At 39.2% G+C, this 25,554-nt stretch overlaps 1 protein-coding gene and 1 long non-coding RNA gene across 3 annotated transcripts in view; one reads left to right on the top strand and one right to left on the bottom strand.

Moving 5' to 3' along the window:
- The window catches only part of GRAMD2B (GRAM domain containing 2B), a 104,526-nt gene that overhangs the window by 3,137 nt on the left and 75,835 nt on the right, over positions 1–25,554 (top strand). The window lies entirely within an intron of this gene.
- LOC309960314 lies at positions 5,542–23,381 on the bottom strand. Its single transcript, XR_014326127.1, has 3 exons — positions 21,195–23,381; positions 11,358–21,115; positions 5,542–10,242 (listed from the first exon to the last, which is right to left on the bottom strand). It is a non-coding gene; the product is annotated as an uncharacterized lncRNA (long non-coding RNA).

Raw genomic sequence — 25,554 nt, 5'->3', positions numbered from 1 at the left:
TAAATGGTTTCAATGTGCATGTCCCTTATTAAGACAAAAGGAGCATCTTTTCAACATGTTTATTAGTCATTCTCATTTCCTCTTCTGTTAAATTCCTGCTCGTGGATTCATGAACCTTTGGGAAAGCAAAGGGGGGGAGAGAGGGTACTATCTTTTCCTTATTTGTAGATAGTTTTTGAAATACTCCAGATACTGATCTTCTGTTAGCTAAGTGTGTTGCAAATGTTTTATTCCAGCATATGACTTGTCTGTTCATGCTCTCCATTATATCTGAGTTCTTACTTTCAATTTATCAGTTTGTTTACTTTTATTTTTCATTGAAGTATAGTTGACTTACAGCATTATATTATTTTCAGGTGTACAACATAGTAATTTGATATTTTTATAGATTGTACTCCATACAAAGTTACTATAAAATATTGACTATATTCCCTGTGCTATACATTATATCCTTGTAACTTATTTTACACCTAGTAATTTGTACTTTTTAATTCCCTTCACCTATTTTTCCCCTGCCCCTACCACTCTCCCCTCTGGTAATCACTAGTTTGTTCTCTGTATCTGTGCATCTGTATCTGTTTTGTTATATTTGTTCATTTGTTTATTTTTTAGATTCTACATATAGGTGAAATCACACAGTGTTTGTCTTTCTCTGATTTATTCGACTTATTTCACTAAGCATAATATCCTCCAGGTCCATCCATGTTGTCAAAAATGACAAAATTTCAATATTTTTATGGTATATGAATAATATTCCATTTTGTGTGTGTATATGTATGTGTGTGTATATATATAGGGTTGGCCAAAAGCTTCATTTATGTTTTTCTGTAAATCTTATGTTAATGTTGTGTATATATATATAAAAAACACCTTCTTTATCCATTTATCTGTTGATGGACATTTAGGTTGCCTCCATATCTTGACTATTGTAAATAATGCTGCTATTGTGGTGCATACATCTTTTCAAATTAGTGTTTTTGTTTTCTTTGTATAAATACCCAAAAGTGGAAATACTGAATCATATGGTAGTTCTATTCTTAAGTTATTTAAGTAACTCCATAGTGTTCTCCATAGTGGCTGTACCAATTTACATTCCCACTAAGAGTGCAAGAGGGTTCCCTTTTCTCCACACCCTCACCAACACTAGTTCTTTGTTGTCTTTTTGATAATAGTCATTCTGACTGGTGTGATGTGATATCTTGTTTTCTTAATGATTTGCGCTTCCTGTGACTTAAGAATTCCTTCCCCACTCTGAGGTTATAAGAATGTTCTTATGTATTTTCTTCTAAAAGTATGTTTTCTTTTAAAACTAGGGTCCGTTGTGTATTTGGAATTTATTTTTGTTTCTGGTGTGAATTAGGTCCTCATCTAATCTTTTATATGGATAAAGAATTCTCCCACATTATTTATTGAATAGTCTTTCCTTTCCCCATTAATCTGCAATGCCAGCTCTGTCATATATCACTGTCTTCATTACTATCACCTTATAATAAAAGTTTTGTTATCTGATGAGACAAGACTTCTTACTCACTTCAGAAGTGATTGTCTACTTTTTTTTTTAATTTTTAAATTTATTTATTTATTTTTGGCTGCATTGGGTCTTCGTTGCTGCACGTGGGCTTGGGCTTTCTCTAGTTGCCGAGAGTAGGGGCTACTCTTTGTTGTGGTGCACAGGATTCTCACTGCGGTGGTTTATCTTGTTGCTGAGCACAGGCTCTAGGCGTGCAGGCTTCAGTAGCTGCAGCTCGCGGGCTGTAGAGCACGGGCTCAGTAGTTGTGGCACACGGGCTTAGTTGCTCCGCGGCATGTGGGATCTTCCTGGACCAGGGCTCGAACCTGTGTCCCCTGCATTGGCAGGCAGATTCTTAACCAGTGCGCCACCTGGGAAGCCCTGATTGTCTACTTTTGACCCTTTGCTCTACCATTTAAATTTTAGAATTTGGCTTGTCACATAAAAACTTTTTTTAAAAGTTGAAATTGCATCAAATCTATTGCTCAATTTGAGGAAATTTGACATTTTATGGTGTTAAATATACCTATTCATACACATGGTGTGGCCTCCATTTATTTAGGTCTTCTTTAATATCCTTTGATAAAGCTTAGATTATTCTACACAAAGATCTTACACATCATTTGTTAGATTTATTCCGAGATACTTTACAACTTTGTTGCTTTTGGAAATATATTTTTAATTTGATTTTGTTGATGTTGTGCAGAAATGTAATTAAATTTCTAAATTGATCTTATATTCCACATTCTTACTAAATCTTCTTATTAATTTTAATAATCTGTAGACTGAGTTTTTTGTAGACAATAATATTATTTGAAATTTAAAACTTTTTTTACCTTTCTGAACTTTGCCCTTTTAAATCTTTTTTATTTTATAATACAAGCAAGGAACTCCATTATAATGTTGACTATAAATAGTAATTCCAGGCATTCTCATCTTGTTCCTAATTTAAAAGGGAATGCTTTTAACATTTCAGGTTTTATCAGCCTTTCTCAGATTAAAAAAGTTTCCTGGGCTTCCCTGGTGGCGCAGTGGTTGGGGGTCCACCTGCTATGCAGGGGACACGGGTTCGTGCCCCGGTCTGGGAGGATCCCGCATGCCACGGAGCGGCTGGGCCCGTGGGCCGTGGCCGCTGGGCCTGCGTGTCCAGAGCCTGTGCTCCGCGGCAGGTGAGGCCGCGGCGGTGGGGGCCCGCGTACCGCAAAAAAAAAAAAAAAAGTTTCCTTCTTATTGAGGTTTTCTAAGAAGTTGTAGAAACTATTAAGTACTTTCCTGGCCTCCACTAAGATGATCCTCATTTGAAAATCTCTGGCACTCATAAAGCGCACGGTACCTCAACATTCAAAGTTTACAACAAGTCATCATTTCCCAAAATACAGAACACTGGACAGCCTTGAAAAACATGAATTGCTTTAAGCTTTATAAACAGACTGGAAAAGGCTCTGGAGAATTAACAGTTCCATAAATTAGTCATTCGGCAAATAAAAATCAGGTATTTTTTAAAATTAGTTTTTGGAGATTTACTATGCAAATTACCATTAGAGCTATTGCTTTTAATAAATTTGTTTCTCCAAAATATTTCTTTTTAGAGTATCAGTCTATTTCAGTTTTTGGTAAAGATGAAAGTTGCCCGGTGGAGCTAATGTGTTGAATGGAGTGCCCTGGGCTTTGGGAGGCACAAACAAGGTCCAAGATGACAACCAAAGAGGGCAAATATGGGGCAGTACCAAGCTGGAATGTGAAACCAGGGTGGGACCAGCCCAGGCCTACTCATACTACCCGTGCTATGGTTTGGGGACCACTCCAGGCTGCTGCAGTGGACAGTGACCTTGGCAGGTCCAAGACAGCCTTGAATCACATTCACTCTGCCTCCTCTTAGTGGCTCCAAAGATTCTGCTTCTACTCCTCTACTCATCCAGTTGTCACCAGTGAGTAGAAGAGGAGATGCTGGCCCTTCCTCCCCTCCACTCTACCCTCCCAAGAGCCTTGCTTTTTCTTAGCCAATTCCACTTCTGATTTTAGGGAAAGGATAGAAGCACTATTTGGTACCTGAAGAACAGGAACACAGTAGACATCATATCTTGACCCATTTTTACTAGGTGAGCCCATGGCCTCAGCTGGTGTTCATCATAGGAATTGTAGGGTTAAGAGTGATATTTAGAAACTGAAGGAAGGCTGAGTTCTAGGAAATGGGCTTCCTCTCCAGGAGCAGGGATGAGGGGGTAGCAATCAAAGAAAGTAAGAGTGTGTTAAGGGGAAAGATAATAGTGTCCTGAGCACAAGGCAGGTATTTCAGTGAATGGACTAAATCTGTTCTTAGTGGGTGAGGTCAGGGTAGCAGGACCGGTGAACTCTGCCAAGCCTTGAGGCTACCAGGGTGTAGTGAAGCAGGGCTGTGGAGGTTAGAATAGGAGGTGACATACAGAGGAATAGGCCTCTTTGATAGGAGAGTTAGAATTTTCCAAGAAGGAGAGCATAGCACACCCCAGTGCTAACACTGCCAGGAGAGAAGGGACCTACAGTCTCCTTCCCAAACTGTGCCAGGCTTTTCTCCACAGTCTACTAATACAGAGCACTCAGTATTCTCTCAATACACATGTTTGATCGTGTCACCGGGCTTTAGTACATGCAGGACGTCTGAAAATTCCTATTCATCTTTCCAGATGCACCTCCTGAAAGGTCTAGTATAACATCAAAGGAGACTCCCCTTTGCCCCCTTACTTCCACCCTCAGAACTAGCAGCCTTTTCTTATTTGTCGGTACCATATTCCATATTAACCACTTACCAGAATGTATTGCCATCAGGGGAATGTTTATTATAAAACCAAAGAAGCTTCAGCTTCTACCCTCATTTATTTGGGCCCCTTCCAAGGCCCTGGGAATGTCCCTAGCAAGATGTTCATGTAGTCGTACATTTCCGTCAACTTTTCAGATAATATTCTAACTACAATTATAATTGCTCTCTCTCTCCATTCCAATTCTCCCTCTGTCACATTCCTCTCCAGTCAGGTAGCCAGGGGCATTTTTGGCACTGTGAGCTAAGGGGAAGTCGTTTAGAGATACATTTAATTTGAGATTAGTGGAATGTATTTATGTGATTTACCATCATTTCTATGTGCATATAAGTTATTGCTGGTTGTCCTGGCTTCCAGGAATACTCCAATAAGCAAATTCACCTTGCTTGGTGACACAGAAGTACAGGGCCGGAGATGGTACCATCGTCTAAACATGTCTGACAAGTGCCATGCATCAGAAGTATGAAGGGAATGGAAGAGAAACAAAGGTGGAAATGTGCAGAGCCAGAAGGTGATCTCTGGCAAATTCTTCCCATCACCACACGTGTAAATTATATGCATTCTGTTCTCACTAATGCCAAGTCACAGCAGAAATTCTCTCCTATTAGGACTTGATACTTGATGATGCAGCTGATAGAAGTATACCAAACTTTATGCTTATTGCACAATTGATCAGAATCCCTTGTTTATGGGGCACAAACCCAAGGTAATACTAAAAGCAGCCATTGTCTCTGTATGCATCACATAGTACATCTTAGCATGACATTATCAAGAATAGGCTTGACTCTGAAAGAAAATGTCTAACCTATCGATAAAACTTAAGCTTTTTCTAGAGAAAAGACTAAATTATCTCTTTATTGAAAATATTACAAAATTCTTGCCATATGAAGAGATCAACAAGTATCAGTTAAAAATAAGAAAATAGCATAGAGTATGGAAGGCAGTTGATTTATGAGTGTTACATTAGTTTTCTGGATTTGGAGGTATTGATGGAATTTGTCAGCTATTTCCAAACTAATAATTTGGTATCTTTTCTCTTTCTAAATAAATACTCCCTTTCATGCCTAATTTTTTATTCATGATTTTTCTTAAAGAAGACCCTAAATTTGCATAAGCTTTAGGCCCACAAAACATTGATCTGGGGCTTCCCTAGTGGTGCAGTGGTTGGGAGTCTGCCTGCCGATGCAGGGGACACAGGTTCGTGCCCCGGTCCGGGAAGATCCCACGTGCCGTGGAGCAGCTGGGCCCGTGAGCCATGGCCACTGAGCCTGCGCATCCAGAGCCTGTGCTCCGCAACGGGAGAGGCCACAACAGTGAGAGGCCCGCGTACCACAAAAAAAAGTCATTGATCTGCTGCTGATTCTGATTGCTTCTATATCTGTGTTCTCCAGCAGATCTGAGTCTTTTGGTTTTAAAACCTCGTGGAAATCTATTGTGGATAAGTTCAGCTTAAAGTCCCATTTTCATTAAAAGCTTTTTATTGTAACAGATTTTTAAAAATCAGCTTCATTTACATGCCTTCCTCTCTCTCTTTCTCCCTCTCTCTCCCTCTCTCTCTCTCTCTCTTGCTCTCTCCTTCTCTTGCTCTCTCCCTCTCTCGCCTCCATGTTTAACAAAACAAAACCAGCCAAGGGTCATTGAAGTGGAAGTTCTAGGCTTTGGCTTCCATGTGTATCTGTATGGGCCTAGATGAGGGCAAATGGAAAGATCTGCCAACAAGTCCACAAGTGATGAATGAGTGTTTCTGTATCAACCAGCAGTAATAGTAATGGTAATAATAGTCTCCGCTATTTGCACAGTGGCTTACTCGTGGGAACTTTTTACAGATGTGACCTTATAAACTTTGGTGGCTTTTCACTGTGGTAGATGGATTATGGCTACTCTCTATGTTGCTTAGGTGAGGAAAGCAAGTAACAGAAAAGGAAGAGAAGTTTTCTGTTGTTGCCATACGGCATAATTGAACCGATGACATTAGTTCAGATAGTGAATGCGCAGCCAGTTACATGACTGAAGTAGCATTAACCAACCTCGTTAACCAATTTCTGCACCTGGCTTGGCTCAAATTATTTGGGCTATTTCCGAAAATCAAATCCATCTTCAAGGGTCATTTCGTTCAGTTTCTTCATTGCACCCAAGGTGATTTTTACAACCCCAGAGGGGACACTTTGTTTCAGAAGTAGGCATAATTCTCTGAAAGACTGAAGACTTTTCTGGGATTCTGATTTCTACACTGAGTCATTATATGATCCTGTGAGTTTCAGTTAAATTTATCTGTAAAAAGACAATGGTATTTGCTCTATGTACTTTTGAGTGGTGATAAAAGAATGACTATGGTGGGTAATTTCTTTTAACAGAAAGTTATGGAATACTTTCTATAATCTCTGTGTGGGGATGCTCTGTCTAGGAAGGACTGCCTGGTGTACATCTGGTTTCATCACTTTCTGAACTGTGCAATCTCTCTGTGCCTCACTTTCCTCAACGGCAAAATGGGGATAATCATAGGACTGTGGAGAGTATTAAGTGAGATGATACAGAAAGCGCTTGGCACACAGCAAATGTTCTGACACTAGCTGTGATTATTATAAGGCAGTGGGGGAGATCCACAGAGGAATAATGGTAATATTCACTTATCACCTAGCGCTCTTAGAGGCTAGGAATACATCCTTGCCTCTGTAGCCCCAGCACCTGGCACAAAGAAGAAACTCTACAATGAGGAGAGACTCTTGTGGAGTAAAGAAATGGCTAAAGACCCAGCTTCTGCTTCCAGGGGCTCCAGTCTCTGTTGGTGACAGACACACACTCGGGCAAACATAGAGGGTAGACAAGGCACATGTACCCTGAAGATTAAATTATTAACCTAACTCTCCACATTATAATTTCCCACAGCATGTTTCCTCTTAATCCCCATGTTGCAATACTTAGATCTGGAAATAAACTGCACATTTCAAATGTTTAGTGGGACAAAATAAACTTTGCCAAATGTGAAAGACTCACAGCTGCCAGGATGATCCTGGAGAAAAAGAAACTTCTAGTTTATTCCATCCAATAAACCCATAGGGGCAGAACAGTGTGCCGTGAACAAGCCTCACTCCAAGCATGCTCCTGCGATAAAGAAAAGAAACCTGACAGCAGGAGTGGTCAGGTCATACAAGTGTGTTCATTTATCTCGGAGCATTGTCCTTTGGACTGTGAGGGAACACTGTGATCTTGTCGGCTTCCCGTCACATCTCTTGCCCTCTTCATGCCCCAGGGAGATCACCCTCCAGCCACAAGTGCTAGTTCTGGACCTTTGAACCTTCTTTTCTGCCTACAACACATGGGCAGAGTCAATTCTGAGCTGTCCTTCAAAGCTGGACCAGGTATCACTGCCTCCAGAAAGCCAACCCCACCCTATCTCCCTTTCTCTGGGCTCACATTGTACCTTTTGTTTATTTCCATTACAGCATTTATCACACACTGAACCTCGCTTGTTTTTATGTCTGTCTTTCTTCCTTACTCTCTGCCTCTTATTCCTAACCAATCACTCAGCACAGTTCCAGGCACAAACTAAACAATGTTAAGTGTTAGATGGATGAATAAATGGTGCTGGATGGGGCTTCCCTGGTGGCGCAGTGGTTGGGGGTCCGCCTGCCGATGCGGGGGGCGCGGGTTCGTGCCCCGGTCCGGGAGGATCCCGCGTGCCGCGGAGCGGCTGGGCCCGTGGGCCATGGCCGCTGAGCCTGCGCGTCCGGAGCCTGTGCTCCGTGGCGGGAGAGGCCGCAGCAGTGAGAGGCCCGCGTACAGTAAAAAAAAAAAAAAAAAAAAAAAATGGTGCTGGGTGATGGATGAATAAAGAGCTTCCCTGAGCTGGCAAGCACGGCTGACCCTTGCTGGGGCGCTGCTGACCTCACCCCAGGAAGGCTGAGGGGCAGCAGACCAGTCAGGGCCATAAGTCGGTAATCTGCTCAGTGCAGGGAGAGCAGCTAATGGCAAAGTCGGGTGACCTCTCAGATCTTGTGACTCCGAGTCCAGGGCCTTTTCACTCTCCCACAGTGATTCATTATCAGACCGCAACTGGTATTTGCCTCACTGTGGTCCCAAGTGTTTCATCCTCGCCATTGGGAAAAGAGAGGGAAAAATTACACAACTGAAAGGCTACAAGGAGCAATATAGGCTGAAACTCCTGTTTCCATAAATTTAAATATAAGTTTAATTTTAGCTTAATTCTACGCTGAATTAAAGTTTAAAAATAAACCTAATTACTATAAAATTGAATTAAATTAGATATAAAAGAAATAATTCCATAAAACATTGGTTTTTAATTTAATAAATAATCCCTCACACATGCCTCACATTTTCATATCTTCATGCCTCTGTGCCTGTTTTCTCTCTGCCTCGGATAACATTTCCCTCAAGCAATACTTAACCAACAAGTATTTTGCATTTTTGCAATATCCCCTCGGTTACACAGGTCAGCCCTGTGTATTCAGTGGGGATGGAGATCATAAAAGGGGGAGAAAATCAAGAGGAGGGGATCACATGGGCCATCTTGGAGGCTGACCACCACAAGAGCTGTGGGTGACAGCAAAACTACCACATATTTCTAATCTGAAAGGTGATACATGATGAAAGGGCAGTAGCCTTGGAGTTACTCAGACCTGTATTTGAATCACAATTCCAGCACTTACTGCGTCACCTTGGTCTAGTTATCTAACCTTTCCAAACCTCAGTTTTCTCATTTGTAAGATGGGGCAAATAACACCTACCTCTTAAGACTGTTGTGAGGATTAGGTATGCGTAATATACAGTGGCTGGCAAGTAGGACACTAAAGAATTGCTGTTATTATTGTTACAAGGTAGGCAAAGTGTTACTATAGAAACACAGTCGGAAGTCATAATCCACTGAGCCCTGTGTCAAACCTTAAGGGTTTTTTTTTTCCTATTTGTTTTATTATCCCCATACATTCCTTTATAACTTACAAACGACTTAGTGAGTGTTAAAACACGGGGCGGGGCGGGGATGAAGCTAAAAAAATACTTTGTTATATATTTGAAACATGGAGAAACTTGAGGACTTTAAGGTCCAAACTTGAAGAGCGAACCAGCAGTCGAGTGATTTCACTTCTCCTGTATGACTGACGTCTGTGTTATGATGATCTCAAAGAAATATGAAAATAAGGTAGGGGGAAAACACCCACCAGTAGCTTCCTCAAAGTAGTTTCCTCAAAATTACAGTTCTTCTAGGAAAAAAAAAAAAATTAATTATCTCTAGAAAGAAAAGACAAGTTCAAACGGTCAAGTTCTGTCTCACATCAAAATGAAACATTTTCCCAACAGTGCTACCGGATTATAAGGTGAAACAATGTTCTATACTCAAGAATTCGAGAATTTGGGCTTTGGCTTTGTCGTAAATTTGTCCGACCTTAGCTTCTTCTCCAGTAAAATAACGATAAAGACACTAAGAGAAGAGGCTTCTTCATTTCTGATGAAAAATATTATCTCTCCAAATTCATCTGCTGAAAGAATAATGGAAAGAGTCCAGGCCTAGCCCTGACAGACTTCCGTGACCAGGAACAAATCACTGAGCCTCTCTTTTTCCTCATCTTACAAAATGGAGAGATCAGGATTTTTCCAGACAACTGAGAAATTAAAAGGAGAAAAAAAATAATAAAATGAGGTGATATATATAAGTTTAAAATTACAAGCTCCTTCTGGGGGAAAAAAGTGAAGAATTCTTTTCAGGTATTATTTTATTTTTGTGGTATTTTTTTAAATTTTATTTTAGTTACTATCTGAAGTGGTGTTTTACCATGAAGCTAATAAATCTGAAACTTTAGGGCCTATCATTTGAACAAAGCTCTCCTAATTCAATACTCACTCTTTGCACCTCATTATGTATTTTTTCTTCTGAAAGAATTCCGCCATATTGTATAGGCTTTAGGCCGTACAAAACTGAGTCTGCCCCAGTTGCTGTTGTTAACATAATGCTTCATTTTTCAACCAACACTAATTTGCTAAATGTTATCATCAATATTTCATACCAGGAAATGGGAAAGTACTTACTAACAGCTTAACAAATCTATGCAAGAAGCTATTGTGATGGTACGAAAAGGTATTTCCAAAATGATTGATTTCTGAAAAATATGGGAATGAAACTTATCCCCTACATAGACATAATTTGGGGGGAACGTTCATATTGTCATTATACAAGCTGACCACATTATATAATCCATACATACTACAGTATGTGACATATTTAATGTAGAATTTAATTTTAGAATAAAACATAAAGGTGGTAGCATCTTTAAAAGAGAGAAAAAAGTTATCAGATCTTTTATTTATATGCATTATTATATATCACATTTGGCGGGGGTTGAAGAAGTAGAGATTCCAGAAATCCAAAAACTACTCTACTACTAATAATTCCTCTTTGAGTTGAGAAGTAGCATAGAAGGGGAGTTAAGAACACCAGCGCCTCAGCCAGATTGCCTAGAGGCCCATCTCCTCTGAGTGGCTTGGCATGTCTGTGCTTCAGTTACCCCTCCTGTTAAAGGTGGGGAGGGTGATAGCTCCTACCTCACAGAGCTGTTGTAAGGATTAAATGAGTAACTGGACTTGAGAAGTGCTTAGAACACTGCCTAGCATATATAAGCACTACATAAATGTTATTTAATACACCTTTGGCTGATTTCTAACTTGGTCTGTCATCCCACAAACTGTTTTATCAACTTTGGTAATGATTGAAAATTTTTCATTGTATCCTACTGTCATTCTCCCATTAATGACAGCATGTTGCTTCTAGATCACCTACTGAATTGCCAAATTTTTAGTAAAAAAGACTATGTATCCCACTAAGGTTATTGGTTAGTCTTCTGTCCTTAGTAAGGACAGAGTAATCCCTAAATGTTTTTTTTTTTTGGATTGCAAGTTAAGATAGGAACAAGTAAAAAAGCAAACTGTGTAGCATAACTTAAATATTTCATGGCATTGGCTTATTATGGGTTTTCTCAAAAGAGTTTTTAATATTTGCTAAATTGTCCCCATTAGGAAATATAATTATGCCAATTACTGACCACGAGTTGAACTTTTGATGATGAATAAAGTAACACAATTTGAGGTTGACCGTTTTCTGTGTTTATCATAATAAAACAGAGTATGTTTTATTGTGGCCCTAAACCACTCTGTTCATGTCAATACCAAATGATTGGGCTATTAATATGAAAGTTCTAAGGTAATGCTGTAAAGTATGATAAATATTTAATGAAGTTATCAAGTGACCTTTCTTAAAGTCCTCTACCTACGTGACAGGGAAGGAATATATAACATGTAGTTATATAAACGGCCCTTAGTTAATGATAAATAATGAGAAACACATATCGTGATGAAACATTCAATTATGCTGACACCACAGTTTTTTGGTCTAGGGCTCTTCCTTGGATCCCAAAGAACAATTGCTTTGTTTATTACTGAATTCAAAAGAAATAAAATTCTCCTACTGTGTGCCTATCGGGCTCTTCCGTAGTGCCAGAAAACCATACAACCACAAGCAAATCTGCAGTTCTATATAATTTTAGCAGCCTTTCCAAAATGCGCAATTAGGAACAGAGTGATAGCTTTACTTCTGTTGGGTAATTCTTGATTAGGTCCAGGCTCGGTTCCACCTTCTCTTAATAAAAATAATAACCTAACATTTATTAGATGCCTCCTGCGTGCCAGGTACAGTGCTAAGCTCTTTTTGCAAATTAGCTCATTCAAATTTTACAATAGCCTTATGAAATAGTAATTACCCCATTTTCCAGATAGAAAACTGAAGTTTGAAAAATCAAGTACTTAAATCCCATGACAGATGAGTTGGACTCAATCTTAAGACTCTAAACCCCATGCTCTTTTCTACCTCACTGTACTGCAAGCCCTCCCACCTTTAATCTCTTTCCATCAGGGAGTAAAGGAATTGGGCTAATGGATGTAGACATCCTAAAATAAGTGGGGTGATTAAAATCCCTACCAAAAGTGGGGAGTGAGATATGACACCAAAAGCCTAAGTTACAAAAAAAATAATAAATTGGACCTCATCAAAAGTAAATACCAAAGACACCATCAAGAAAGTGGAAAACAATCCACAGAATGAAAGAAAATATTTGCAAATCATGTATCTGGTAAAAGTCTAGTATTGGAATATATAAAGAATTTCTTACAACTCAATAATAAAAAGACAACTCATTTTTAAATGGGCAAAAGATTTGACTAGCTTTTTCTCCAAAGAAGATATATAAATGGCCAACAAGATGCAACATGGTGATCAACATTATTAGTCACTAGGAAAATACAAATTAAAACCACAACATGATACCACTTCACATCTAGTAGAACGACTATACTCAAAAAAGAAAATAACAAGTGTTGGTGAGCATGTTTGAGGCATTGGAGCCCTCATACGTTATTGGGAGTGTAAAATGGTACAACCACTTTGGAAAACCGTTTGGCAGTTCCTCTAAAAGTTAAACATAAAATTCATATGATCCAGCAATTCCACTCCTAAGTATATACCCAAGATAACTGAAAACATGTGTCCAGGCCAAAACTTGTACATGGATATTCATAATAGCTAAAAAGGGGAAATAACCCAAATGTCCATCTATTGATGAATAAAATGTGGTATATCCACAGAATGGAATATTATTTGGTCATAAAAAGGGATGAAGTACTGTTACATGCCATGACATGGATGAAAGAAGCTAGTCGCAAAAGGCCACATCATTCCATTTATACAAAATGTCCAGAAGAGGCAAATCTGTGGAGATAGAAAGTAGGTTAGTGGTTCCCAAGGGCTAGGGAGAAGGGAGAATGGGGATTGACTCCTAATGGTTACAGGGTTTCATTTTGTACTGATGAAAATGTTCTGGAATTAGTGGTGACAGTTGCACAACTCTGTTTAGTGATACTAAAACCACTGAATTATATAGACTTCAAAAGAGTGAACTTTATGGTGTATGAATTATATGTCAATTAAGCTGTTATTTTGTAAAATGCTAGTGAGAGATCATAAGAAATCATTTCTTTTTTTGAAAGTTCATATTCTGTAAGTACAAAGTATGTAAATAAGTTTTCCATGACTGATAAATATGGCTTCCTGACTTTCAAAAGGATTGGCATGTTTTTATTGAACCAGATCTTCTAGATCAATATTTTCTTTATTTGCCACTTAACTTTTAAAAAATGCTTCCCTTTTACCCTTTCACTGGAACTGTGTAGGGTTAGGATAGGGATGTAGGAGTACTGTAGGAAAGGGAGTTGCGTCAGAGGTCCCCAAGACCACCCCACACTCGGAGATTCACAGAAAGACTCACGGAACTCAGCGTATGGTTGTACACATGGCTAAGATTTATTACAGTGACATAGTAAGTTGGGCCAAAAGGGAAAAAGATGCAGGTGGAGTCAGGAATCCATGTACAGGCTTCCTCGTGCTCTCTCCCTCACATGGAGGGTCACAGGGAATGCACTTCTCGCCCCAGCAACCAAAATGTAGCAACATGTGTACGATGTGCCCAGAGAAGCCCATTAGAGACTCAGGACCTAAGGTTTTTATTGGCAGCTGGTCATGTAGGCACCCTCTGCCTAGTATCAGTACATACTCCAAATTTAAACTCCCAGAAAAAAAGCAGATGATGGGCATAAATCATATTATTTCCATAGTCTAGGCTCATGGAGCCACTTTTATCAGTTGGGGAACAGTGGGAACACCCCAGAATCCAAATTCCAAAATGCCAGCTAAAAGCCAACCTTGCCAACAGGTCTTTCTTAGAAGACCAGTCTCAGGCCTGCTGTGTTACCTCTTCTGTGCACAGGGGTGGAAAATGAAGATCTCAAAGTCACCATCCAATGAGAACAGATCCTCGAGGGAAAGAGGAAGAGGACTAAGAGACTCTGGAATAGACTCAGCAGGGTTTCAGAGCCAGGGGGACACTGTAAGGTTTGGTTCTCAAGTCAGAAATCTGCTGACACCCACAAACCTGGCAAGAGGACTGATTCAATAGTCTTAGGGCCAATTAGGCCTACTCACTTTGCAGTGGTCCCAAGAGTTTCTATTTCTAGCTTAAGTCCGTCTATTACCACCATTACGGCCTTCCACTCTCCAGCCCTCCAAGTAAACCCTTGTTCCTTTCCTGCCATCAGCATATCTTCTGGAGGAGCAGTAGAAAGAAGGATAGATGAATCACAAATTCTTTGACTCTTACCTTTTGGCCCTGGTATTCAAGGAAGAATCCTCCCAGATGAACAGATGATGAAATTGTTATCACCAAGAACAGAGTTCATGACACACCCTTGAAATATTTATTAGCCCAGCTGTTTCTTTTTTTTTTTTTTTTCTGGAGTGTAGTGGCTTTACACTGCTGTGTCAGTTTCTACTGTACAGCAAAGTGAATCAGCCATACATATATATAACCCCTCTTTTTTGGATTTCCTTCTATTTCGGTCACCACAGAGCACCGAGTAGAGTTCCCTGTGCTATATAGTAGGTTCTCATTAGTTATCTGTTTTATACATAGTAGTGTATATATGTCAATCCCAATCTCCCAATTCATCCCACCACCCCTTTTCCCCCTTGGTATCCATACATTTGTTCTCTATGTCTGTGTCTCTATTTCTGCTTTGCAAATAAGATCATCTATACTATTTTTCTAGATTCCACATATATGCGTTAATATACGATAGTTCTTTTTCTCTTTCTGACTTACTTCACTCTGTATGACACTCTCCAGGTCCATCCACATCTCTTCAAATGATATAATTCATTCCTTTTTATGGCTGAGTAATATTCCACTATGTACACGTGCCACATCTTCTTTATCCATTACTCTGTTGATGAATATTTAGGTTGCTTCTGTGTCCTGTCAGCCCAGCTGTTCTCATTAGCCCAGATGTGATGGCCAAAGATGTAACCTTGAGAAGTAAACCCTCAGCAGGAGGACTCTAATTTAGTCTTTTTCTTTCCTGCAAATACTGAGTAAGAATTATCTTCTATCTCATGGAAGCATGAAAGGATCTGTTGGCTGTCCCAGCTCTTTTTGGAACCAATAACCACCATAAATCAACTAGAATACATTCAAAACAGGAAGTGGAAGGGATTTTTTTCCCCAGAACAATACATTTCTATTACATAAGAATTATTTAACTTTGACCAGTGAGTTACCAAATATATCATAGTGCAAGACTCAAAGTGCACACAAGGAAACAGGTAACGATTCTGTGCCCACTTGGAAATTCTTAAACATTCTGCCTTCTCTGTCCCCTTTCCCTTTTACACCCCCCACTCCTTTCCCCTTCCCTGCCTTCGCCCATCAGCTTCCCCCTCTTTCTTCTCCCACTTTCCATCATCCCTACCTCCCCCCAAATTATAAACTGACTATAATTTCAGAGGATTCAAATAACTTCAAAAAATTTTGTTTTCTTTTACAATTTTCTCTACCCAAATGTAAACATATTATCTCACCAACCAATTATTTCTAGTAAAAATGCTTACATATTTGCATATACATGTACCTGCATCTTCCACATTAATAGTTTGATTTAAAAATTATCTTCAGGCAATACTAAAGTTCATGAAAATCAATAAATTCTTTTTGCTAAATTGTACCTTTAGCCCTATGAGAAAATATATAGTAAATTCTTTTTTAGCAGCAGCCTTTCAAAATCTTCACAGTTCTGCCTTAACTATCAGGCAACCACATGGGGAGACCTTAGTTTCCCAGAATTAGACTTGGCAGTCCCGATGATTGGCTTGGCTGCCATGGAGGGAACATTCCTGGCAGAGATCACCCAGGGAGAGATGCTCCATCTAACTCTCTACGTCTAATCTTCACAAAGAGCCAAATTATCTTGAATCCAAATAAGTCACCTTGGAAACAAGACACAACAGATGAACCATTTAGCAGGCTAAACCTGCCTCCAAGATAATAATTATCTCCCATTTAATTTGCTTGCCTTTTAGGTAGGGTTTGCTAAGACTGAATTAGAAGTTCTCTCTGAAAAGCTGAAAAAATTGATTCCTCCAAAAAATTAAAAGGTTAATTTGATATCAAAAATCATCAATAGACTCTAGAATGCAGAAGGTAACCATCCTATGCAGGTCAGGCCTTCTCTGACCATCCTGCCTACTTCAAGGCGATAATCTAGAGCATGCTCAGAGGGGAGTATCTGAGAACACATGGGGACACTCAGATCTATGTGGCTTGTGAAAGAACTAGGCATATTAGCCTGCAGAAGCAAAGCTCAGAGGCCAGGTGGAGAGAGTGGGGCATGAGGGTCAATTCAGATATAAAGTTTTGGCACGTGGTAGAGCAAGTTTGTGCAGCCTGAAGGGCTAAAATGGAACAAATGTGTGGGAAGAGATGACAGTCCAGTCATTACAAAAGAGAACTCTGAGCAACCAGAATTGCCCAGGCATGAACTGGGCTGCTTTGAACAGTAATGAGTTCCTTGTTCCCAGAGGTTTTCAAGTCTTTGATAGTTTCATTCAACATTCTGCAATTCCTTTTATCAAACAATTACTCTGAAAGCTCAACATAAGCTACACACAGGTGAATGAAATAGCCATGGTTCCTGCTCTCATCCCACTTAGAGTCTGGTGGGGTGACTGGGTCAGACGTATAGAGGGGACTCAAACATACATCTAGACAAGACCTGTGAAGTTTTTCCTAGTCTCAAGAAACTGATTCTATGAAGTAAAACCCATGGGTTTTTTTCTACATTTGAAGAGCCCCAAATATGTTTTTATTCTTACCAAGAATGAGCCAGCCAGATTAATAACCCTTAGCTATGAAACAGCTTAAGGCTAGCATAAAGAATATTTGGGATACTGTTGGGATAAAGCCATTAGAGTTAAAACTGTGGGTCTCCAAAGTACATTAATGAAGGAGCCTCAAGTCCATTTTCCTAAAGTGAGCTATTTGGAATCATCCTTTTGCTCTTGGTTACAGTTCTCATAATAGAGTTATATATCTTTCATGGTTAGAAAATAGTTTTCCTTTGGAAAAATGGAATAACAGTATTTTGTAATTAGGAAAGAAACACAGGCTGGTATATATTGAAGAGAAGGATTTTTTTTTAATGGTTAACATTTAGTCTCAGAATTAAATTCTGTAATAAACAAAGGTGGTTAAGTACAACCTCTTCTTGCCTATTAATTTTAATTATTGAAGTTCATTTCTAATTACTTACCTAATCAGCACATTTCAAGATATGATTACTTTATCTTGATCTGAATTTAACAACTATGATCTTAGAGTTGGATCACATGATGTTCTGGAAAAATGACCTGTGGTAGCTAAAAGGCCCCTTAGAGTTTGCCTAGCTTGACAGGATGCAGAGGAGAGAAGCTCTGGGGAAATTCCAGGTTAGACTCACTGAACCTCCCAGCAAGGCTCCAGGCAACAGAGAACTCACAAACATGCCTTCATGGAAAATACACTGGCATTAACAAAAGCTCAGTTCATTTCATTTCTTTTTTTTTTTTAAGCTTTTTTTTTTGTTGCTAAGACTAATCCCCCAAAAATCTATTAGCAAACCATATATTAATCAATGCTAGAATGCCAGAAGTTTAAAAGAGAAGAAAAAAAAACAAAACAATGTCAGGGACTGAAAAGTCAAAAGCAGCAGGACAGAGCCTGCTATTCAGTTTCTAGAATGAGAGGGAATGTTTTATGGAAACTTCCAGATTCAGACCTTGTTTACTGGTACTTAAACAGGAAAGTTTACTATCAAATAGAGCTATGATACTTTACTATACAGTTTTCTAAGGGCATGTCTTGGGTAGACCATATCTACTCGAAATAGTCCAGATATCTCTGCTGCTGGTTAAGCTCAGAAAACTAAATACTGAGGTAACCCATATGACCCCACTGTCATCTGCCGAGGTCAGACACTCTAATCCCAGCAGATGGCACAAATATGTAAATCGTGGAAGTAAGATAATAAGGACCATTGGGCCAACAGCAAATTGGAAAGTTCCCTGTTCGCTGTTAGGCTTTCAGAATTCTGACAAAACACACTGGTTGGTCATATTTAGCTGAGAGTCACTATTTTGTGACTGCTGAACCAGCCATAGGGACAACCAGAGCTAGGTGGGGATCCCAGGGGAGTCAGGTTTCAGGCCCCACCCTGCCGCAGTATTGGCCCTCCCTCCCAGCACCTTCAGTAGTATCCTCCCCCCCTCCTTTACATGTATCTGTGGGGCTTCTGCCACCATCCCCACTGGGGGCCAGGGCCATCCCTGTGCCTTCCTGTCGCCCTTCCCCAAGTGGAAAGAAGTCTTCTCTCTAAGAGTGACAGTTCTTTCAGCCAACTCAGAAAGCCTGGCTTCATAAGCAATGGGCCTACTAGCAATAAACTATGGTTAATGAGTCCAAGGGTTGGCTGAGCTAGGAGGCATTGGTAAATACCATCCCAGGGGCTATGCCAGCCTTCTCAAAGGAGGTAATTCTCCCAATCTTCCCAGAGTAGGAGCCCTGCTTCTTGAGAACCCAGTCCAGGATTCTGGGATGGGGACAACCTCTTTTTTGAGACATAATTTCTCTGGTATTATAGCTCCACAATCCCCTACCAGCAGTTCTGAGTTAGAAAGAGCTCTGAAAACCAAAAAAACATTTATGACTTTGCTTGCAGAATCTGAATTGAAGTGATGTAAGGCTATAAGCAATATCTATTTATCTCACTTAGTGGGAATATTCACACATTTAGCTGAAGAACTATTATTGTGTTGAATTCCAAGCTGGGGATATTATATAACCTGCAGCTTATGTGTCATATTGCCTTCCTAAAATTCAAAAATCTCTCTGAATTACAAAGTACACCTGTCTTCATGGGTTTTGGATAAAGGCCTGTAGATCTGTAGTGGCTTCAAAATTAGTTCCAGAGTTTTTTATACTATTTTCCTCAGGGGGCTGAAGTAATTATACAGGATGTGTGGCTAAAAGGAGAAGGTCACGTATAGAAATTAGAAGTCCTCATAATTGAGTGGGGAATTTAATGGAAAGAGAGTACCTCTGTAGGGCCAGGGGTTAGGGTAGCGTCTCCCCCAAAGCCCTGGAGAAGACAATGTTTACCCCTTAACAGCCAATTCCTCATCTCTCCAGACACCTTTGACTAATATTCACCCAGGAAGGAAATTACATAGAGGGAAACCTATTCTTGAATTCAGTGCAGAGTTCACTGTAGGATAAGAAGTTCCATCACCACATAAACAAGTTTTAAAATGATGATTTGATTCCTGAGCTAACCCCCAAAAAGTTTGTTCCTAGCATAGCTAAAACAATAGAATTTACAATATGGGATAAGCTCAACTTTAGGAGTGAATCTAGGGACCTAAGTTCTTCCAAATTACTGTTTAATATGAGAAAATATATTCTGCATCCCAAGTAATAAAATGCCATTTAGAACACAATGCATTTCTACATCGGATGTTCCCTGTAATATGTAGTGTTTTTCTAGTTGTCATCATTTATTGTTCAAGAAATAGTTACTGAGCACTAATCATAGGTACTAGGAATACCTAAAGGGCTCAACAAGAGACAGCGAACAAGTCTTCACACAGTTTAGACCCTAGGGGGAGAGACAGCAGGAAAAAATATACAATACGGACTAAAGTAAACTCATCTTTTTTTTTTTTAAATTGAAGTATAGTTGATTTACAATATTGTGCCAATCTCTGCTGTACAGCAAAGTGACTCAGCTATACACATGCATACATTCTTTTTTTTTATATTCTTTTCCATTATGGTTTATCCCAGGAGATTGGATATAGTTCCCTGTGCTATATAGTAGGACCTTGTTGTTTATCCATTCTAAATGTAATAGTTTTCATCTACCAACCCCAGACTCCCAGTCCATCCCTCTCCCTCCCCCCATCCCCCTCTGGCAACCAGAAGTCTGATCTCTATGTCTGTGATTCTGTTTCTGTTTTGTAGATAGGTTCATTTGTGCCATATTTTAAATGCTATATATAAGTAATATCATATGATGTTTGTCTTTCTCTTTTTGACTTACTTCAGTTAGTATGATCATCTCTAGTTGCATCCATGTTGCTGCAAATGGCATTATTTCATTCTTTTTTATGGCTGAGTAGTATTCCATTGTATACATGTACCAAATCTACTTTATCCATTCATCTTTTGATGGACATTTAGGTTTTTTCCATGTTTTGGCTATTGCAAACAGTGCTGCTATGAACAGAGGGGGTGCATGTATCTTTTTGAATTACAGTTTTGTCCGGGTATATGACCAGGAGTGAGATTGCTGGAGCATGTGGTAATTCTATTTTTAGTTTTCTGAGGAACCTCCATACTCTTTTCCACAGTGGCTGCACCAATTTACATTCCTATCAGCAGTGCAAGAGGGTTCCCTTTTCTCCACACCCTCTCCTGCATTTATTGTTTGTAGACTTTTTGAGGATGGCCATCCTGTCTGGTGCGAGGTGGTACCTCACTGTAGTTTTGATTTGCATTTCTCTAATGATTAGTGATGTTGAGCATCTCTTCATGTGCCTACTGACCATCTGTAAGCCTTCTTTGGAGAAATGTCTATTAAGGTCTTCTGCCCATTTTTTGATGGGGTTGTTTTTGTTGTTGTTAAGTTGTATGAGCTGTTGTATATTTTAGAGATTAAGCTCTTGTCAGTTGCATCATTTGCAAATATTTTCTCCCATTCCGTAAGTTGTCTTTTCATTTTTTTTTTTTAAGGTTTCCTTTGCAGTGCAAAAACTTGTAAGTCTGATCAGGTCCCATTTGTTTATTTTTGTTTTTATTTCTATTGCCTTGGGAGACTGACCTAAGAAAACCTTGGTACAATTTACATCAGAGAATGTTTTGCCTATTCTCTCTTCTAGAAGTAAACTCATCTTACTGACCTAAGAAAACCTTGGTACAATTTACATCAGAGAATGTTTTGCCTATTCTCTCTTCTAGAAGTAAACTCATCTTAATGTAAAATTAGTATTCAATAAAGTTACATTTCTCTTGTAATTTTATACATCAGAACATTTGCATGATGAGTTTTATCTTATTTAAAAGCAGCTTCATATTTCCTGATATCGAGTTTGACACACCAAAAGATTCACATTGAATAACTCAAAAGTCTCCAAACCTTCGCAAAGGTCAGGGAGGCTTTCTAAATATATTCATCCCCCTGGTTCTGCTAATAAGGAAGTGGCTATCTGGAAGGGAACAACTTATGAAATTCACAGTGGAATAACAGCATTATTTTTCCAAAACTCAGAGATGCTGAACAATATTTGAATCTTAAAACAATAGCGCTGAATTTGTCATTTAAAAAAAAAAATCCACTACTCTGCCAGAAGAGGATGGAATGCTAATGTCCGATTGTGGCAGTCCACATTTTTAGAAAGCTTGTCACGACGTTCCACATATCATACTTTGGAAAACAATAGTCTCGTGCTACTGAAACGCAGAGGTAAAATTTTCTGACTGTAAATCAAAAAACAATAGTGACCTTCCCTGAAATCGGGACATTTCAGGATTCCACAGTCTCGATACAACTCAAGGAAAGGAAGCCTTGGACTTCTCTGTGGTGGGAATATTTGATAGAGAGCAGAATGTGAAGGGAAGCAAAAAGAGAAAAAGGCCTTACTTTTCCTCCTGGCAGCTCGAAGGGGGAGTTGAAGAAACAGTGCGATGGAAATGGGAAGCTGCCGGTAGAAAGCACGTTAGGATTTACTTGCTTGTTACATTAGCCCAGTTTGCATTAACCACATAATAGCAAGGCTAGAAAGGCAGTCCATGCTTGATGTTAATCCCCTAAAGGAATAATAAAGAAATAACTAATTCCTGAATTGAATCATGGGCATATGCAACTACCCCTGTACTTTTAGATTTCCAAAAGCAATGAAGAATCCCGGGGATAAATGCCAGCTGGGAAATCAATAATCAGGATTGTCAAGTGTAGCAGAATAATGTTTGGGAGGCTTGGATTCTGCACTTGACGGAGTCGCTAACTGGTGAAATTTGGAAAATGTGGAAAATTTGCAAAGTCATCAGCTAGGTAAATGAAATCAATCCAAGGGGCATTTGTTCCATGTCTAGAATTGTTAAACACTGATCTTGGCGCTGAGGGGAGAATTACCAAGATGTGCCAGACACCATCTCAATCCCACTGGAAAGACGAGCCTGTATACATGTAACAATAAATCAAGATAGAAGTATTATGCAGCATAATAACAAAAACTAATCGCTAACATTCATGAGACACTTATTACATGCCACACCCCATTCTAAAGGGCTATCCATGGCTTTTTTGTTTGTTAGTTTGTTTTTCTGATAGAGACTGATTCTGTATCTCCAGGGCCCTTAAATTTCTATAATGTCTATCACTAGTAGTCTTCTAAAGGGAAAGAGAAAGGGAAAGTATGATCTAATGCAATGAATCTTTTAATCACATGTCAATAAATTGTTCCACTTGTAAATCAAGCAGATGAAACATATCATAAATATCAATCTACCTGTTTTTTCCACTGTTAGTGAATGTATGCATGGTCTTGAAGAAAGGTCTTGTATATAGAGCCTGACCAGAGGTATCCTGAAGCATGTGAGCTAGGTTGTACTGTGGCAATGAATAACAACAAAATTTCAATGTCTTATAATAAAATTGCTTGCTCACTGCACATGTCCAACATGGGTTGATAGGGGGAAGGGCTATTCATGTTTTAATTCCTTTAATTATCACACCCACTCTATGAGACAGGCACTATTATTCTCTTCTTTTTCACTATGAGGAAACTGAAGCTCAGAGAGGTTGAGTAACTTACTCAAGGTCACACAGCTCATAAATAGTAGATCAGGGATTTAAATCCAGGCTCCAGAAGCCACTCACCCTTGCATACCACAAAATATATACAAAGGATTTTAATTCTGACTATGGTAGGTTAGTGGGGCAGGATGAGGTGGGGAGGTGAGGAGAGAAGTAAAGGGAGCTTCCAGGAGGAAATTGAGCTGTGTGTTGCCCAGAGGGACACAATATAACCTCCCTAGACCCAGTTTCTTACCTCCCAACAAGTGGGACTGATGAGATTATCTCAAAGGCCCTTGGAATCTTTTAATCACTTCAGAATTCGCCTCTTGTGGCATCACCAGAAATAGCACAAAAAGAGCAATCTTCAGAAATCAACACACCTGAATTATTAGCTGTGCGATCTTTGTAGAGTTGTTTACTTTTTCTGAACCTTAGTTTCTTCATTGATGCAATAAGAAAATCCTCATGGGGTTGTTGTAAAGATTAACTAGTCTATGCTAGGCACAGTGTATGGCACATAGGAGGCACTCGATTAATTGTAGCCTCTCCTTCCCCCTTACTTTTTCTTTAACTGAATATAATCTCAGTCCTTGAACTGACCTAAATCTTAGATCATTGTATGCTGGCTACACATTAGTAGAGTACCATTTGGGGGTAGATAGCAAAACAAAAGAGGATATTTGAGGGTAGCAAATATTTTCTAAAATATCTGTTCTAATTTGCAGAGCATTTATTTTATAGTAAATGCCATTTGCTTCTCTTGATCCTTTTGATTATATAACTCAACTAACTTATTAAACAATCACATGATAAACTGGAAATCAAGAGGTGAAGCTACATACTATTCCTAAGCTGCAACTGGTATTGCTCAGGAAGCTTTTGGTAGCTATTTCATGGTTTATGCAAAAAGTGCATAGTTAAGAGTTTAAAACTTCGTAATGTCACATACTGAAATAAACATGTGACTGGAAGTAGGAAGAAAAAGTCTTATTCAAAAACTCTTTTGCCATAATTTGCAGTTTAATTATCAAAGACAGAGACAATAAGATATATATCCATAGAAAGAAGTAAAGAGACAAAGATCATATTGATATACAAGAGAAAAAAAAGAGATAAAATCTTTAGGTAAGTAGGTGTTTCGTTTCTTCTTTCTGTTATTTTATTAACCAGAATACTTTTTTTTTTTTTAACCAGCTCTGGCTAAAAAGATTTGAGGCTTTTCTTTTTACTTCTTTTAATTGAGGTTTAACTCAAATACATTAAAATGCGTACACTCAAGAACTTTTACGTATGCATACGCCCACATAACCACTACCCAGATCAACATATAGAACATTTCTAGCGCCCTTGAAAGTCGTCTACCCCCTTCTTAGTCCATACCCGCAAGGTAACCACTATCCACATTTTAAATAAAGCAGGTAACAAAAATAGAAAATGATACATGAAAAAGTAAAAGAATCCTAAACCTGATTTTTTTTTTGTTTTCTGGTATGTGCTAGGGTTTTTCTTTACAAAGTTTACTTTGGCGGTTTACTAACCATTAGGTACCCAAGGATCTAAGGAATTACCTCACTAGGTGGTAAACTGAAAACCATAGCCTGCAGCTTAAGAGAAGCAGCAGCCTTCATATTCTTACTGTAGAAGAGTCCTATGACCCATTTCTTTCTTCTAGAGCAAAATGATTAAAGAAAGCATCTGGAGAATTAAATCAGACTGTTTACCATCTCAGTATCAACATAAGTGTTGACTCAGTTAGGTCTAAGCAAAAATTCTGCCTTGTGGTTAGCGAAGCCAAGATAAGTAATAACAGGGAGTCACTTAGACCTAAACTCTTGGTTGGGTCATGAAGCTATCAACTCTGCGCAGGCCCCTGATTTGACACCAATGGAGCATGAGCTTTGAGTTATTTTTCAAGTAACTGTGGTCATTTGACATTCTCGCATACATTGATTTTCACCCCAGCATTCTGTAACTTTCAGGTCATTTAATAAATTTGGGAGTACAGTGAGTGACAGAGGGTACTGTACTGAGCAGCCAATCAGATCCAAGAGTCTGGTTCATTAGATGCCTAGCCCAACAACTGAACTAACATGATATTTCACTTTGGCCAGTACTGTGCACTGGCTATCAATAAATTATCCAAACAGGGACACCTTTGGAGAGTGAAAGGGGCACTATCATAATTATGCCAGAACCGCAGGACTAAATCAGGACTGACCCAAGCGAACCAGGACATACAGTCAGTCACCTTAGCTATCACAAGCCTCCTGTCCATAAGAGTTCATATTGATTAACTCTCAATTCCATTGTCTCCTTTAATGGTTAAGCTAAAGCTTTTACAGTGGCAAAGACATCTGAGAGAGAAAAAAAACCCCAAGGACACATGAGAGACTGTAGCTGAGCTCCAGTAAGTTAAACATATCAGTGCCGCTGATATAAGGTAGTAGCCTCAGCTTCTGACATAAGGAAATC

This window comes from Leucopleurus acutus, assembly GCF_964270905.1.
Source record: "Leucopleurus acutus genome assembly, chromosome: 3".
Lineage (NCBI taxonomy): Eukaryota > Metazoa > Chordata > Mammalia > Artiodactyla > Delphinidae > Leucopleurus > Leucopleurus acutus.
The sequence above is the reverse complement of the archived record's forward strand: the minus strand, read 5'-3'. Positions and strand labels throughout refer to the sequence as shown.